This window comes from Periplaneta americana, chromosome 10 (genome assembly GCF_040183065.1).
Source record: "Periplaneta americana isolate PAMFEO1 chromosome 10, P.americana_PAMFEO1_priV1, whole genome shotgun sequence".
Taxonomy (NCBI): domain Eukaryota; kingdom Metazoa; phylum Arthropoda; class Insecta; order Blattodea; family Blattidae; genus Periplaneta; species Periplaneta americana.
In genome coordinates this window covers 78716416-78732280 of record NC_091126.1, presented here as the reverse complement: position 1 = coordinate 78732280, position 15865 = coordinate 78716416, and the positions used below count along the sequence as shown (strand labels likewise).

Genomic DNA, 15865 nt, shown 5'->3' with positions numbered 1-15865 from the left:
ATCTACAATATGATGCAAGATCACTTCTCTACCTTTGATAAATTGTCTGATAAAAATAAATTCATTTAAAAAATGATCAAATATCACTATTTTCTTATAATACAAAATAAAAAAATAGTATTTATTAAGGGATGTATTTGAAAGAACATGATATTATAAACATGAGTTTCAACAATAAAATAAAAAAGAGAGAACATGAAAAAGTTAACAATTTTATGAGCTATGAGGGAAAAGCTTCATCACTGCACAGTGAACTACCATCATTATTAATTTTGAAAAACAAATATATATATATATATATATATATATATATATATATATATAAATGATTCTTTTTAAATCGTAAAAATATTTTTTTCATGTAGCAGGACAGTGTTCTACACATACCAATTTTCATTATTGTACAAGATACAGTAATGGAGGAAAAATATGTTGTATATTTCCAAAAATAATTACTTCTGTAAGCTGTACCTAACCCCTTAAGGATTTGAGCACATATCTTACGATTAGTTTTCATGTGAAATAAGACGAAGTTCATAATGTCTTGGTTTCCTCCCTCTTGTTTGAACATTGTACAATACTAGTCGGTACTACGAACATATGCGTTTTTTTCTTTAATATATTTTGTTTGATTTGTTTATACGTATACTTTTTGTGAATGTTCAGTCATATAATAACAACAAAAGTTACCTATACTCATTACTGTGCGTAACTTCGCAAGATATGTCCCTGGCATCCTTATGCAGTTAAAGCATAAAGGCGCAGGGAGAGGAGTAACTAAGGAGAAAGGCACCGAACGTATATAAGGATGGGTAAAGTTTGAACAAACGCAAAGGGAGCTTCGGTTCTGTAGAGACTCGGCGAACTTGAACCGAACGTAAGGCCTCTGACCGGTTTTCAAGAGACTCAGTTGTTTTAGTTTATATGCTTCATTTCCACGTACTGCTGGATGCCTAAGGAGTAGGGCGAAGTTCGTAGTATCTTGATATTCCCTCTCATGTTCGAACATTGAACGACAATAATAGGGATGTCAATCCTACGTGCCCCCAAGGAAATGCCACTGGTGCTCATTTCTGTGAGGGGCTGAGTAGACCCCAGGGCCGGAAGGATTTGATCAATGAAAAATCCATGATCTCATCGGGAATCGAACCCGTGACCTTTCGGCTTGAGGATTTACATCTTAATCGCGACGGGTACGCGCGCTTCCTTATAAATAGATTCATATAAATTAATATATACTTTTTAAATATCGCTACTTACCTCAACCTACTTACTGCTACTTAACACATTCAAAATTTATTGGGTCTGTAGTTGATCTTTGAAAAAAAAAAAAAAAAAAGGACCGTGTTCACAACTCTCAGCTAACTGGGAACCGCTGTTCTATAGTACGTACAGTACGTAGAATACCTAAGTGGTTCAAAAGATACTTATTACTTATTTCAGTGATTGACAAGCATATAAAAAAACGGGATTGCCCAGTGATATTGTTTACCGAAATACCTCAATTAACTTCAATTGTACCTGCTACATTCCTCTCATCACATAGTCCTTTATAACGACATAGCATAGAGTAAAAGCAATTGAAGAAAACAGGCAACTTCTACCAACTTCTTGAAACAATTGTTTTGAATTGTATATTGTACAGTAGATATTTACAGTGCAGAATAATATGACTTGTATGCTAAAGTATTGTTTTATCGGCGTTTAATTTGATGTGAGATGAACTTTTTCTACCCTTTTTCAATCGCCAAGGTAAATTTAATTCAGTTATAATTATGCAATAGTTTTTGCAGAAGATGTTTCAGGTTAGTTAAATTGTTGTACAATTCAACGTTCTCCATGTTTCTCTTACAATTAGAATTAATAAAATTCCACCAATTTCCTTTGCGCGCTAGAGCTGGAGAGTACAGAAAAGTGTCATAACCTTGACTTGGAATGTTATCACCAATTGTTCATTGTTCAATTTTAATATCCGAATTGTTTGCGTATTTGCGTATATTAGATAGGGACAGAGAGATTGGAAGGTAAGCGGAAAATTAGAGATACTATTGAAGGACGAGGAATAGCAGATTGTAGCGGAGAGTGTTTCTAAATAAGAGTAATGTAGATAAGTATTTCATAAGTCAAGAATGGGATAGAGGGAAGGTAAATGAGGTGAAGATTTTAAGATATTTCACAAAGAATGGAGGCAGGAAATAGATTGGAGTAGAGATTAACTTTATAGACTGGAAGATAAGAGATAAAGGTGATAGAAGAAATAAATTAGGATAAATTATTGAAATGAATGTAATTTGTGGTGATGCCGTATATAGAAATGCGAGGGAAACCACTACATTAAAAGCCGTCTGATGATAATAAATATGAATATATATTATGTGAATATGAATTGTTTGTGTTACTTACCAATGGCTTTTAGAGAACCGGGAAGTTCATTGCCGCCCTCCAGCGAGATTGGAAAGATGCAATAGTGGTGCCAATTTATAAGTCGGGGTCTCACGCCCTCACGTAAGCCTGCCATCAGTCCCTATCCTGAGTAAGATTAATCCAGTCCCTACCGTCATATCTCACCTCCCTCAAATCCATATTAATATTATCCTCGCATCTACGTCTCGGCCTCCTTAAGCCTCGGTTTTTGTGAACCGACGCATGCGAGTTGCGAGACCCACCTCGCACAAATCCGGACTACACGAGAGATAGTGAGTGGTTTCTATAACTGCGAGATGCGAGGTCTGCGCAACTACAGAAACCACTCACTATCTCTCATGTAGTCCGGATTTGTGCGAGGCGAGCCTCGCACCTCGCACGTCGCATGCGTCGGTTCAGAAAAACCAAGGCTTTAAAGGTCTTTTTCCTTCCGGCATCCCAACTAACATTCTATATGCATTTCTGGATTCTCCTATACGTGCTACATGCCCTACCCATCTCCAGCGTCTGGATTTAATGTTCCTAATTATGACAGGTAAAGAATACAATGCGTGCAGTTCTGTGTTATGTAACTTTGTCCATTCTCCTGTAATTTGATCCCTCTTATTCCCAAATATTTTCCTAAGCACCTTATTCTCAAACACCCTTAACCTCTGTTCCTCTCTCAAAGTAAGAGTCCAAGTTTCACAACCATACAGAACAACCAGTAATATGTGTTTTATAAATTCCAACTTTCAGGTTTTTTGAGAGCAAACTGTATGACAAAAGTTTCTCTACCGAATAATGACAGGCATTTCGCATATTTATTCTGCGTTTAATTTCCTCCCTTGTGTATGATAATTAAATATATGCAATAAAGTTGTAAACGAATTGGCATATTGCTCAAATTCATTCTATGTTATTATAAAAAAAAGTAATGGATAACTTATAATTTTACGTCTGGAAACGCAGAAAGGCTCGTACTCATACAATTTTATTTTTTTTTTCTGAATTTTTTGAAAATGAACTATTGCAAATCACAAAGTATCTTTGTTCCAGAAAAGTTAATTTTTTTGCAATATTACACAAATGGATAACTTCTTATATACACGCAAGTCTACCGCTGTGGAGTAACGGTTAGTACATCTGACCGTGAAATTAGGGGACACGGGTGGACAAGCTGCCTGGTTGAGTTATTTCCGGGGTTTTCCCTCAGCTCATTATGAGCAAATGCTGGGTAACTTTCGGCGCTGGACTCTGGATTCATCTCGCTAGCATTATCGCCGTCATGTCACTTAGACGCTAGATAACCATAGCATTTGATGAAGCGTCGTAAATAACAAACTACAAATACGCGTAATAGCCCTACTATTACTTTCGGTTCATAATCAGCCGCGAAATGTCTCAAGAATTGACCGTGTAATTGGAAATAAGAGTGCTCCTTCTGTGTGAATGATTATAATGATATGGATTAGGCTTTTTCCAGTCTTCAGTCACCGTAATTGAAGCACTGCTTCAGTCTCTTCGTACCCCAGCGACTCTATACAGAACTGCAGTACACAGAATGAACCGTAAGTAATGTCATTAATTTCAGGGGATTATTATGTGAAATATTTCAAACAAAAAGGTTTAATACAATTTTGCTCGTTTTTTCTTCCTTTTAGAGATAATAAATTGTTTTATATGAAACATTTCATAGCATGTTTTGGGAAATGAATTTGTTTTATCCTCAATATTCTTAATCAATTTAAGAGAACAGTGTATTGTGATTGGAAGAAATTTAGTTTTGTCCTTTAAATGTGCAAATTTTTGATCCGAAAAAATGTAACTTTTCATTCTGAAAATAAATTTTAAAATGTTACTTTTGTTCGGATCAAATTTCTGCATATTTATAGGACAAAACTAAATTTCTTTCAATCATTTATTTTCATAATGCACTGCTCTCTTAAATTGACTGAGCATATTGGGAATTAAATCAATGGCTTTCCCAAAACACGCTATGAATTGTTTAATATTAAACAATTTTGATCTCAGAAAGGAGGCAAAAACGAGCAAAATTTTATTAAACGTTTTTGTTTGAAATATCTCACAGAATAACCCCTTGAAATTAATAACATTACTTACGGTTCACCCTGTATAATTGAGACTGAGTAAAACAATTTTATTACTTTACCTGAAGGGTGTAGTTACAAAATCATATACATCACTTTTTTGTTCGAAAATGAGTTAATTTTATATTTCATATCTTGATATGATTCTACAACTGCTATAGCACTGTTATGCTCCAAAGTCAGATACATCACATGGATTTATATGATGAAAGAATAGTATTGGCTGCAAATCCTTGGTTCCTTGCAAATGTTTTTCCTTCATACTGAAAAATTATGTTTTAGTGATGTATCTGATTTGCAACTAAACGCCTCACCTAAGAGTCAGAAAGTTTTTTTTTCGAAATTGTCTACTTTTTATATTAATTTGTAAGTGTGTAGGTTTTAAGCGGAGGGAGTTTGATATAGTTTTGATTTTAAAATAATAAGAATTTTACCTAGTGTCTTTAGTCATATAGAAATATTAGTTTTAAGGCTGTATACAACAGCATGTTGCACAGTTCACTAGAAATTGTTTCTGAAGATCACAGTTCAGCGGTGATTGGAAAAGGGGTTCGCGGAAACAAGTTATGTTTTCAAATGTATTTTAATTAAACTTAACTTTATCATATTCTCTAATATTTCTCAATATATATTTCTATAGGCCTATTCAAAATCTAATACTAAAATTTAATATCGCTACCTATTTATTAAGAATTCTTAATTCACTACATTATGCAAATATTTAATGAGAACATCTTTGTGGACTAAATTACGCAAAACATTTTAAGGAGATCCAAAATGTTGGGAATCATTGTCATAGTCGATTGTTCGGAACCTAAATGATCGAAGCCGGTTTTCACGAATGACGTTTCGTTGTCGCCGCAGACCCGAAACAAATTGCAGCATCGCGACCTTCCAAGTTCTCAGCCATTCGCTGACACAACACTTCTGTAATTTCACGAACTTTGAATAGCCTCCACAAACATCATTAAACAAAGAAGGAAATGCTAAACAAGGTAATGACTTACCTTGGAATTGAGTTTGCTATTTCAAACAGATGTACTTTCCTCTAGAGGTACTTCGAGATGTCACTGGAATATCGATGACTGAATACACACAGAAAGCTTCCTCTACCGGCGCGGCCTTCCACACTTCCGCGGGCGACCACTTGCGCTTTCGACAAGTGACCAGGAACTGCGGAAAATAATGAGATCTGCCTCGCTATATAATGCAATGTAAACAGGTTTATAATCGCGTCTTGCAATGAACGTTCGCTGCGAATAGCGCTGCCAGCGCACTGGACAGGGATACCCCTCCCCGCCATGCCACTTCCAGAGGAAGGTGCCAACGCAGCAGGAGCTCTGCGCTTCGTGCGGGTTGTACAGGCCGGTAGCAATAAAATTGCTACATTTGAAGCATTTATGCTCAAAGGTCAAATAAATAAATCATTGCGAAAATTTCAAGATCTGACATCACTTGCTTAGTAACGGCAATGAGTTAGTAAGTCACTCTATTCTGACGCCACTTACACAGCAACGGATCAGACTTGCATTGATGTGGGATATACTTACTTTCTTAGAGAAATTGAAGTGTGTGATTCCAAAACTCGCTCAGTATTTGGCCATTTTTATAATTTATACATACAGGGTGGAAGTGAAATAGCCTTGCAGATATTCAGAGCGAATAGCTCCTGTTGTATATAATAGAAAACTGTAATATCATGTTAGTGGAAAGTTCATAGTTTTTTCAGAAAAAAAATGTTCTTTCTCAAATGTTTGACACCCTCTTACTCGGTAACTATTCCAAGTAGGATCGTAATTTTTGTCCATATCGATAGGAAATCTTTTAAAAGTAATTTATACCTCTTGGGCAGGCTTGCAGAACTGGGCGAAAATTGTGGCGTTACGTCACTCACCCCTTCCTTCCACCCCCGCGTCATTGATTTGGTAGGGGAAGGGATTTGTATTCAGTGTTTCTCATGTAATTGCGTACGGGCCACAGATACGTCATTCAACGCCGGTGGACTGTGGATGGGGAACCAATGCTTTCCCCATGCTTTCCACCCCTCTCTCCTCAGTTCTGTATCCCTGCTCTTGGGTATTTCAATAGTGTGGACGGTTTTCGTGTGAATTTAATTTTAAAAACCTCTAATTTCACGATGCTAGCAAGTGGCAACGTCGTGGCAGAGAGCAGCTCACCTACCAAGACACACCGAGTTCGTTGACATCTTACATCTGTATCACGAGTAGAGTGTGTTAGCGACGATGTTTCGGAACTGCTGAAACTTCAAACTTAATTTACTAATTAACCGTGCATTTAATCACAAAACATAATATAGATTTTCTATTCATTGAAGCGTACCCTATCGCCCCTTTCAATCTGCAAGGTTATTTCACTTCCACTCTGTATATGATTTTTTAAGACCTCTGTCGTTATATTTTAAACTTTTTTTCTTCAAAACAACGCCAATCCTTGTCTAAAAGTTTGTGTTATTGTGCATGTCACTTGAAAACTCGCTCGGTTCGTACACCGATGGATACAAGAAAATTAGTTCAGCCCTTTCATAAAAACGGACTGGGGTCACACTTTTCAATTATATTTATTATCTTTGATCATTCTTAATATCGGTTCTACAACATATCAATTCAGATAAAACAGTAATTCCATTGTAAATGCGTGTACAGATACGGAATTAAAATTTGGAGCGAGTCTGTTTATAGGCAACAATTTCGCACGACTGTCCACAAGTATCATATACACAGGGGCTCTTGTTTACTGCACATGCGCAGTATTTGTAAGAGAAACTTATACAATAAGGAAGCTCCAAATTTTATTTCTGTATCTGTACAGCCGTAGACAAGTATTACCGATCTCTTGCTGTTCGAAATTCACTTCGGGCAGCGCCTGGTTCACACAACTAGGGAAAGGATGTTTATTTTATACCTAATTTATCTCTTGAATATATGTGTTGTAGATTAGTTATAACGCTTGTTTTACAAACAGACAGGAAAAGCAACAAACAAACAAAAACAAAACACACAAAAAAAAAAAACAAAGCGGAGTAGTGCATAAGAAATTCGTTCACGTGTAATCCTAAGCTCTCACGGAATCAACCTAAATCTTCCGAAGGGGACTTAGCATATGGCAACGTGTCATTTTTTTTTGTCTAAGATTACACAGTAAAACCTGGATTACGAATAACTTGGTTTGCGAGTGTTTTGTAAGACGAGCGAACAATAAGGATGCATTTTTGTTTGATAAACGAGCGATGTCTTGCAATACGAGCAGCACGATTTGTACGTAACTTGCTTCGCTTGCGAGCAACAGCAACAGGCAATGGAGGGGATTTCGTCTGAGGAGGAAGAGGAGAAAAGAGCGGACGAATTCCTCACTTCAAATGAGATTAAAGAGGTGTGTAAAAAGTGGGAAGCAATACAAAATTTTGTTCAAATTCACCACCCTGATAAGGTTGTAGCAGTGCGTGCGATATATCTGTTTAACGACAACGCAAAAGAGGCAAAAGCAGGTGTCATTAGATAGGTTCTTAGTCAAAGCAAAAGATTCCAGTCAATCAAGCAGTCAGAAGTGAATCCATTAGTGACAATGAAAATATTGTCTTTAAATATTCAAGAAGTTTACTACCAGTAAAACAGGTGAAAGACACTCAAAAACTAAATACAATAATGTAATTTTTTTTGCACTATTGTATTGAATTTTACCTAAATTACACTGTATTTTATATGAATGAAAGGTTGTGAAACGAATTAATTTGAGTATGCTTGAAATTAAACGCAGAAAAAATATGGGAAATGCCTGTTATTATTCGGTTGAGAAGCTTTTGTCATCTAGTCTACTGTCAAAAAATCTGAAAGTTAGAATTTATAAAACAGTTATATTACCGGTTCTGTATGGTTGTGAAACTTGAACTCTCACTTTGAGAGAGGAACAGAGATTAAGGGCGTTTGAGAATAAAGTTCTTAGAAAAATATAATATTTGGGACTAAGAGGGATGAAGTTACAGAAGAATAGAGAAAGTTACACAACGCAGAACTGCACGCATTGTATTCTTCACCTGACATAATTAGAAACATTACATCCAGACGTTTGAGGGAAAAAGTCCTTTGGGAAGGCCGAGACGTAGATGGGAGGATAATATTAAAATGGCTTTGAGGGAGGTGGTATATGATGATAGAGACTTGATTAATCCTTCACAGGATAGGGACCGATGGCGGGCTCATCTGAGGGCGGCAATGAACCTGCGTGTTCCTTAAAAGCCATTTGTAAGTAAGTAAATAAGTAAGTGCTTGTTTTTTTTATGGAGGAAGCCGCTTAGATATTCGAGAGTTTTGGATTAAGAGTACGTTTTCGAAACGAATTATGCTCTTAATTCAAGGTTTTATTTTTACACCTATGTTATTATTCAGTTAAGAAGTAGAGGAAAGTGAAATATTGATGGGAATGGTAGCGTTTTTAGACTACGAGTGTGTGTTGTAGATTTCTGTAATATTAAATGGTAGACATAGAAAAATTTGTCAGTGAAAATTTTGTAAAAAAAGAAATAACATAGTATGGAAGAATGGGGTCATTGATAAAGTTATAGTCCTTACCTAAAGTTGCAGTTATTTTAATTTATTTGTATTACATACGAGGTTAATGCCATTTATCGTCTTTTTCGTTTCCATTACATAAAGTACAAAGAGGAGGCAAGACCTGTTCTGTGACCTTACAATGTGCCGTGGCTATATCACCAATGGGTATGAACGTAGAAGATAGATTTTAGTCTCAGATGAACTTCTGTGTCGGTAGACTCGTATAATATTAACAATCGTGAAATAAACTCCCTTTCTGATAGCGCAGACTTTCTCCTCTCGCACAGCTCACATGCCAGGTCTCGCCTCCTCATTTGTACATGAGATTATTTCCTTCCTGTGCCGCAGTCAACAGTTTCCTTGCAGCCAATAGATCGAGCGACACTTCCGAGAACGTCGTCAGCTCCATACCTATTACGGACCATTTAGGAAGACGTCTCGAGAAGGGAAACGTGGGCATAAGAGCTGTAATCTCCTCGAAAGGCTTTAGAACACGTACTGGTCATATAAACTATTTCAATGCGTTCAAGGAACGAGGGCTGAGTAACTGTGGTCGATCAGACTGCCCTACTCATTTTTAAGACCCTGAGATGAGGACTAGATTTAATACCGTCTGATACAAAAGTCAGTTGCCAATTCGGGAAAACAATATTATTTTAAATGAGAAATGTAAGATCATGACTTGGCTCCGTATTCCGGCTACTGGAATGAAGTTGCATGATTCGAAGTTCATATGACGTAACAGCGCAGGTACAAGTACTTTCATATACAAAATAGTTACTCATGCTTTGCCCTCTTCCTCTAGAAAGTCATAACCGAGACGCAATTATAGACAGTAGTCTTATCGATCACTGCTCTTACTGGTCGTGTTATTTACATAACTACATCTTTGTGGCTGATTCAAGGTTCATTGCAGAGGTAAAATACCTTAGATAGGAGACTCAAGCGTGTAATATTGCAAGGCATAGTTGAGGATATTTGAACTAATATTTTCACTGTCAATATAGACAACATTACATAAAAATTGTGTAAAATAAACGTAAAATAGACAAAAACAGTGCACTTGAAAGGCACTGCAATACCAAAAGTCACAAAAAGTGTATTGAACGTAATCCAAAAGAACCAGTACTATCACAATCTGAAAATTATTAAGATATTAACTCGACGTTTAGCATGAATTTGTGTAGCCTACCATGTTGTTCAGTGCTAACATCCCAATTAATAAATTAAATAATCCACATTTTACAAAATTTCTAGAGAAGTATATAAAAAATTAATGAGGTTTCAGTGATTAGGACATTCAATGTCCTAATGAAACACGAACAAATAGGAATATCTTGTACTATATCATGCACCAATAACGTTATGTGCAATTGAAATAATTTCTCGCAATATAAAATCATTTCAAGGGACATCCGCATATGTTCAAGTTCCGTAACTTACGAATGCACGTTATTATTCACTGCAAAGATCACGACGAAAATGAACATCACGGCTCAAGCATGTTTACTAGTATAGCTTCAGAATGTTGGGAGTTGACCCTACTCCACGAACACGCAGCGACGACCTGTTTGTTTATATCCTTATCCGTTGCATTATCTATGTTCGGCATACTATATACCCAATGTGTCTTTAAATTCAGTCTTTAGGTAACTGGAGTACGCAGCCTAATCATGACAAAGACAATAAGAACCACAACAAGGACAAGATCCATGATAATAACTAGGACAAGGACCACGATATGAATCACGACAAAGACCACGATATGAATCACGACAAGGACCACGACATGGACCACGACAAGGATAACGATAAAGTTTATGACATGGACCACGGTAAGAACCACTACAAGGATCACGTCAAGGACCACGACCGCAACGACTAAGATAAGGCCGATAAGAAAAAGCAACAAGGACCACGGTAAGGTGTATGACAAAGAGAACAAGGACCACGATAAGGACATGGCAAAGAATACAAGGACCAAACTAAAGACAAGGATCACGACAAAGACAACAAGATCCACAATAAGGACCACAAGATCAACGACAAGGACCAAGAGAAGGATCACTACAAGGAGCACAACCACGACAGCGACCACAATAAGGAACATGACACAAGCAAAGACTATCATAAAGACAAGGACCATGATAAGGAACACGACAAAAAAATCAGTACCACCATAAGAACCATGACAAAGACAACAAGGGCCACGATAAGCACCATTTCAAAAACGACGATAAGACCTTGACATGAACAAGTTCAACGACATGGAACTCAAGGCCCACAATAAGGACCACGATGAGGATCATGATAAGGCAGTGTCAAAGTCCAGTGCCACGATAAGGACCATTCCAAACACAAAACGGAGTAACCTTTTTTTTTTAGTAGATAATTTCCGAGTAACCTACATGCGCGCAAAAATGAGGACATTTTAGTATTGTATTACACAAATTTTAGTATTACATTACCACACATTTTAATATTACCTTAACACAAAATATATTTTTTTTGGCATAGTTACTTGCCAACGTTGTACATTTCTGCATGTAACTAAATATTTATAAGGAGCGCTCAAATCGTACAGACAAAAGCCGTCATGTTACATCGTTTAACATCCTAGAAGAACATTACTTATTTGCCTATGACATTACTAGAGACCGTATTTTCTCCCACGAGACTGCAAGATTAAGTATTACTGGAGTTATTAAATGGACATCACTTGCATATGCAAAGAAGTACTTGATTGGCTGCTCACGCGATTTTTATTTGGTCAAGTTGGGCAGAACATAACAAGACATGGACCGCTTTAACATTACACTAATATTTACAATTTAAATTATTTGAAATATGTACACTAGAATATAGTCTACTAATTTTACTATTTACACTATCATAAAGAATGTAGGCCTACATTGAGCACACATTATTTACATTTTTATGTAGTGTTGTGTAATGTTGTTTTGTCAACTGTTCGAAGACAGGTCTGAACCTTACAAGTGATACTAAGAAGGCACCACTTATGAGGCAACTAGGCCAGGAGATAATGGGGTAGGGTGTTTAGTTCCTTTCCCCCTCCATTGCATGTGTCGTCAACTAGCTACATATTACACTAGTCACTACTGTAATCCAAGGTATTTTATTTAATAACACTATAACCTACTTAGTTTGTAAATTGTGTATGTTATACAGTACTGTATGTTTGATCAATATAAACCTACATTCTTCATGATAGTGTAAATAGTAAAAATAACGTGTTCCAGTGTACATAGTGTAAAGGGGCTGTCAGGTATTGACACTTTCAAAAGTCGATTTTCACAAATCTGCTTTTCGTATCTAGAATATAATCTTTCTTTAAATATTACTTTTGTGGATTATGATTTTTATTTTTAATATGTAATTGTTTCTTCATAATATTAACCATTCCTTTGCTCCAAAATATCTTATTTAACACTAAATTGTAATTGTTTAACTCATAGAATTACATGCATCGAAACACATCTAAATTTCGCTCTTACTGTTCTTATGATTGTTATAATAATAATAATAATAATAATAATAATAATAATAATAATAATATAAAAATAGTAATTATATATATATATTTTTTTTAAATCTTCACTGCTAGTATTTTGCCGACATTCCAAAAGCTTCATGTGTGATACATTTTCACTATTTAATAACCATTCTTTCGTCCATAGTCGATTTTCTCTTGAAGTTAAGAGCAGCAACATTAGAAACAATGCAATCTTCATTCCAGTTTTTGTGACGGTACGCACCATTTTCACAATGGAATTGAACTCAAACTTTTCACTTATCTGATTGCTAGACTGTGTGTGTGTGTGTGTGTGTGTGTGTGTGTGTGTGTGCCTGTGCCTGTGCCTGTGTGTATGTCTGTGTCTGTGTATGTCTCTCTGTGTGTTGAATAGAAAGTCGAACTTCAATTCTGTGACTGTTTGATCAGACTGTCAGTTCACAACTGTCAACACGTACTGGATAATGTGCGGCCTGCTTCAGTTTTGATCTGCCGTTCTGAACTGACAGTCCCTGAACTGTAGCGGACTGTAAGTTTATGGGAACCATTAGAGGCAAATATTTTGAGGTGATTTTCATCAAATTCCAAAAGTAAAATTGTACATATTTTTCATAAGTATCAGTAATTTGACTGGGATTCTAAAGAATGTGTCTTATTTGCGATCGAGAAAACGAAAGGTCATATTTTTATTTGGATGCATATTAGGTGATTTCTTTCATTATGTCTATGGTAACAGTTGAAGAAAACATAATTACTATGAAATATAATATTTTCCTCAACATGATGAAGAGACTGTACTGTTTCGGAACGCTCAATAAGTAGACGAGCATATTTCGTGCTCGTGACTCAAATTGTTTAATTTCTCTTACTTTATGTTTCTTTTCTTTGTTCATGGCGCATGTTATTTCGAAATGATAAATTATATTCTGTCTCTTCTGAAGAAAATGAAAACGTAATATTAAACTTGGATTGGCCAGAAAGAATAGCTACGACGTAAAAATAGTAGAGAAATGACGGACGGGCATTTAGCAATTATGTAACTGCGGCATCCAGGGGAGTTAATAGCCAAGGCCGGTAAGCATCTGAGTATTACCCAGTCGCCCTTGTGTGTCTTCGTGCCACATTCAAGGTTGCAAACGACTCGACGCATTTTGATATGAAAGGACGATACTTCATCGGATCGCACTGTGAGTGTCAAAACTCATGTTACGACTTCAATATCTTCAATACCCTCGGTTGAGCCGCGCTAGCACGCTGGTCTTCCATCCAGGCGTTCCGGTTTCGATCCCAACCCTGGCCGTTGGAATTTGTGGGGGCAAAACAGACTATGCAGAGGATTTTTCTCTGGGTACTTCCAACACAGTTCAACTTTGCCTCATTTTATTTATCATCTGCAGTAGATAAAAATAGGCTGGGATTAAAACTTCGTCGCAATAGGTTCCTCGTTGCTGAGGAAGGTTCTAAGAGTTTTGGGGCCCCGAGTCCTGGACCACGACGAGCTGAAAAACAAAAATCACGATAAGGACCACGACATGAGCAACGACAAGAATCACGACATGGACCACGACAAGCACCATGGTCCACGTTGTTGTACTTGTCTTTATCGTGGTCCTTGCCGTGATCCCTACCTTGGTCCTTGACGCGATGGTTAATATAGTTCTTGTCGTGGTCATTATCGTGAACCTTGTCGTGGCCCTTATCTTAATCCTTATCATGGTCCATATCGTTGTCCTTGTCATGATCTTTCTCCTGGTCCTAGTCATTGACTTTGTCATCTTTATCGCGGTCCTTTTCATCTTTGTCGCGACCCTTATCGTGGTCTTGCTTGTCCATAACTTACAAATGCGCAAATTAACATCATTTTAATAATACTGCCAATGCTACAATAACGCAAATTTTAAAATGCCATTTGCAGAATTTTCAAATTTCAAAAACAAAACTGGAGAATATGTTGCTTAGCTGTGCGAAGTGGCATCACTGTAGCCTTCTTGTCGGGTATTGCTCTTTACAAGCTCGTCAAATATAAAAAAAATCATGTTAAAGAAGTAAAATGTGCTTTTTGCGTGATGTCTGCAACCCATTACTGTCATGTATAGCAGCAAATCCACTTTTTCACTCTTATAATCACGTCAATAATGTTCATGTAGCTTTTCTTGTATGTGTGTTTTGTTTCCTTAACAAGCAAATTTATTGATATCTATGTTTCCTTCATTGCTTCCGCTACCCCATTCACTGCAGGCTTTTATGTATGAAACAATCTTTTTAAAGGTCTGCGAAAGGATTCAGTGCCGTTTGTTGTTCTAGGGGTGTGTACCATTGGAGACAGTGCCCAGAGCATAGGAGAAAACTTGACGTCCTGAACAATGTAAATTTAAATAGCGTAATAAAGAACATTGTGGTCAAATATGTTACATTAAAAAAACACAAGATACGTACATTTGAAAAACACAAATATAAACAAAATTAATTGAAACAGTAAAAATTAATTTAAAAAAATGAAAACACGAAATAAATAAATCAATTAAACAGTTCACACGTAATGTATTAATAGTAAAAAATGTAAATAAATCCATTTATTAAAAACAATTTCATGCGAATTTATGTTAAAAACTCACAAACAGAGTAAAAAGAATTTATTTTTATATTTATTAATGGTGAATTATAAAATCTAGTTTTAAAGCTTTTGATTGGTAAGTTATAATATTGACCGGGAAGCTTATTATACAATTTCATTCCTATAACTGAAAAGTTCGTGTTAGTCTTATGTAATCTACAGGATGGAATATTGATTTGTTCAATATTTTTAATTTCATGATCATGTATATTGACCACTAATGAGTAAGTGTCGATATTATGTGGAGTGCAAAGGGCTAGACTGTATATAGGCCCATACAAATTTGTGACTGTTAACATCTGTGATTATATGAAAAGTGTTCGACAACGTTCAAGATAGTTTGGTTTATATAAAATTCTAATGACTTTCTTTCGAAAAATCAAGCACTCCCAGTTTTGGTGCCATTTCCCCAGAAAATTAAGACATACAATCATGCCCTAAAATACCGAAAAAAGTATAGGTACATAAAAGCTTGAATTGTGACACAAAAAAAAAAAAATAAATTATTGTCTGAAAAGTAATTATAGAACATTGCTCTTTACCATCCTACAAAATTGTTTTCTGAAAATTAACTCCTTGTTTTGACCATTGCGGACTATTGAGCCTATAAAATAGGCTCTTAAACGATTTTTCTGGA

The 15865-nt window shown here is 36.1% G+C and overlaps 1 protein-coding gene across 1 annotated transcript in view; it reads right to left on the bottom strand.

Moving 5' to 3' along the window:
- The window catches only part of LOC138707816 (leukocyte elastase inhibitor-like), a 57147-nt gene extending 51348 nt beyond the window's left edge, over window positions 1-5799 (bottom strand). Inside the window, exon 1 of the mRNA XM_069837759.1 lies at window positions 5522-5799. The gene's annotated coding sequence lies outside the window, so the exon portion shown is untranslated. The remainder of the gene's footprint in view (window positions 1-5521) is intronic.
- Between the last annotated feature and the right edge of the window lie 10066 nt (window positions 5800-15865).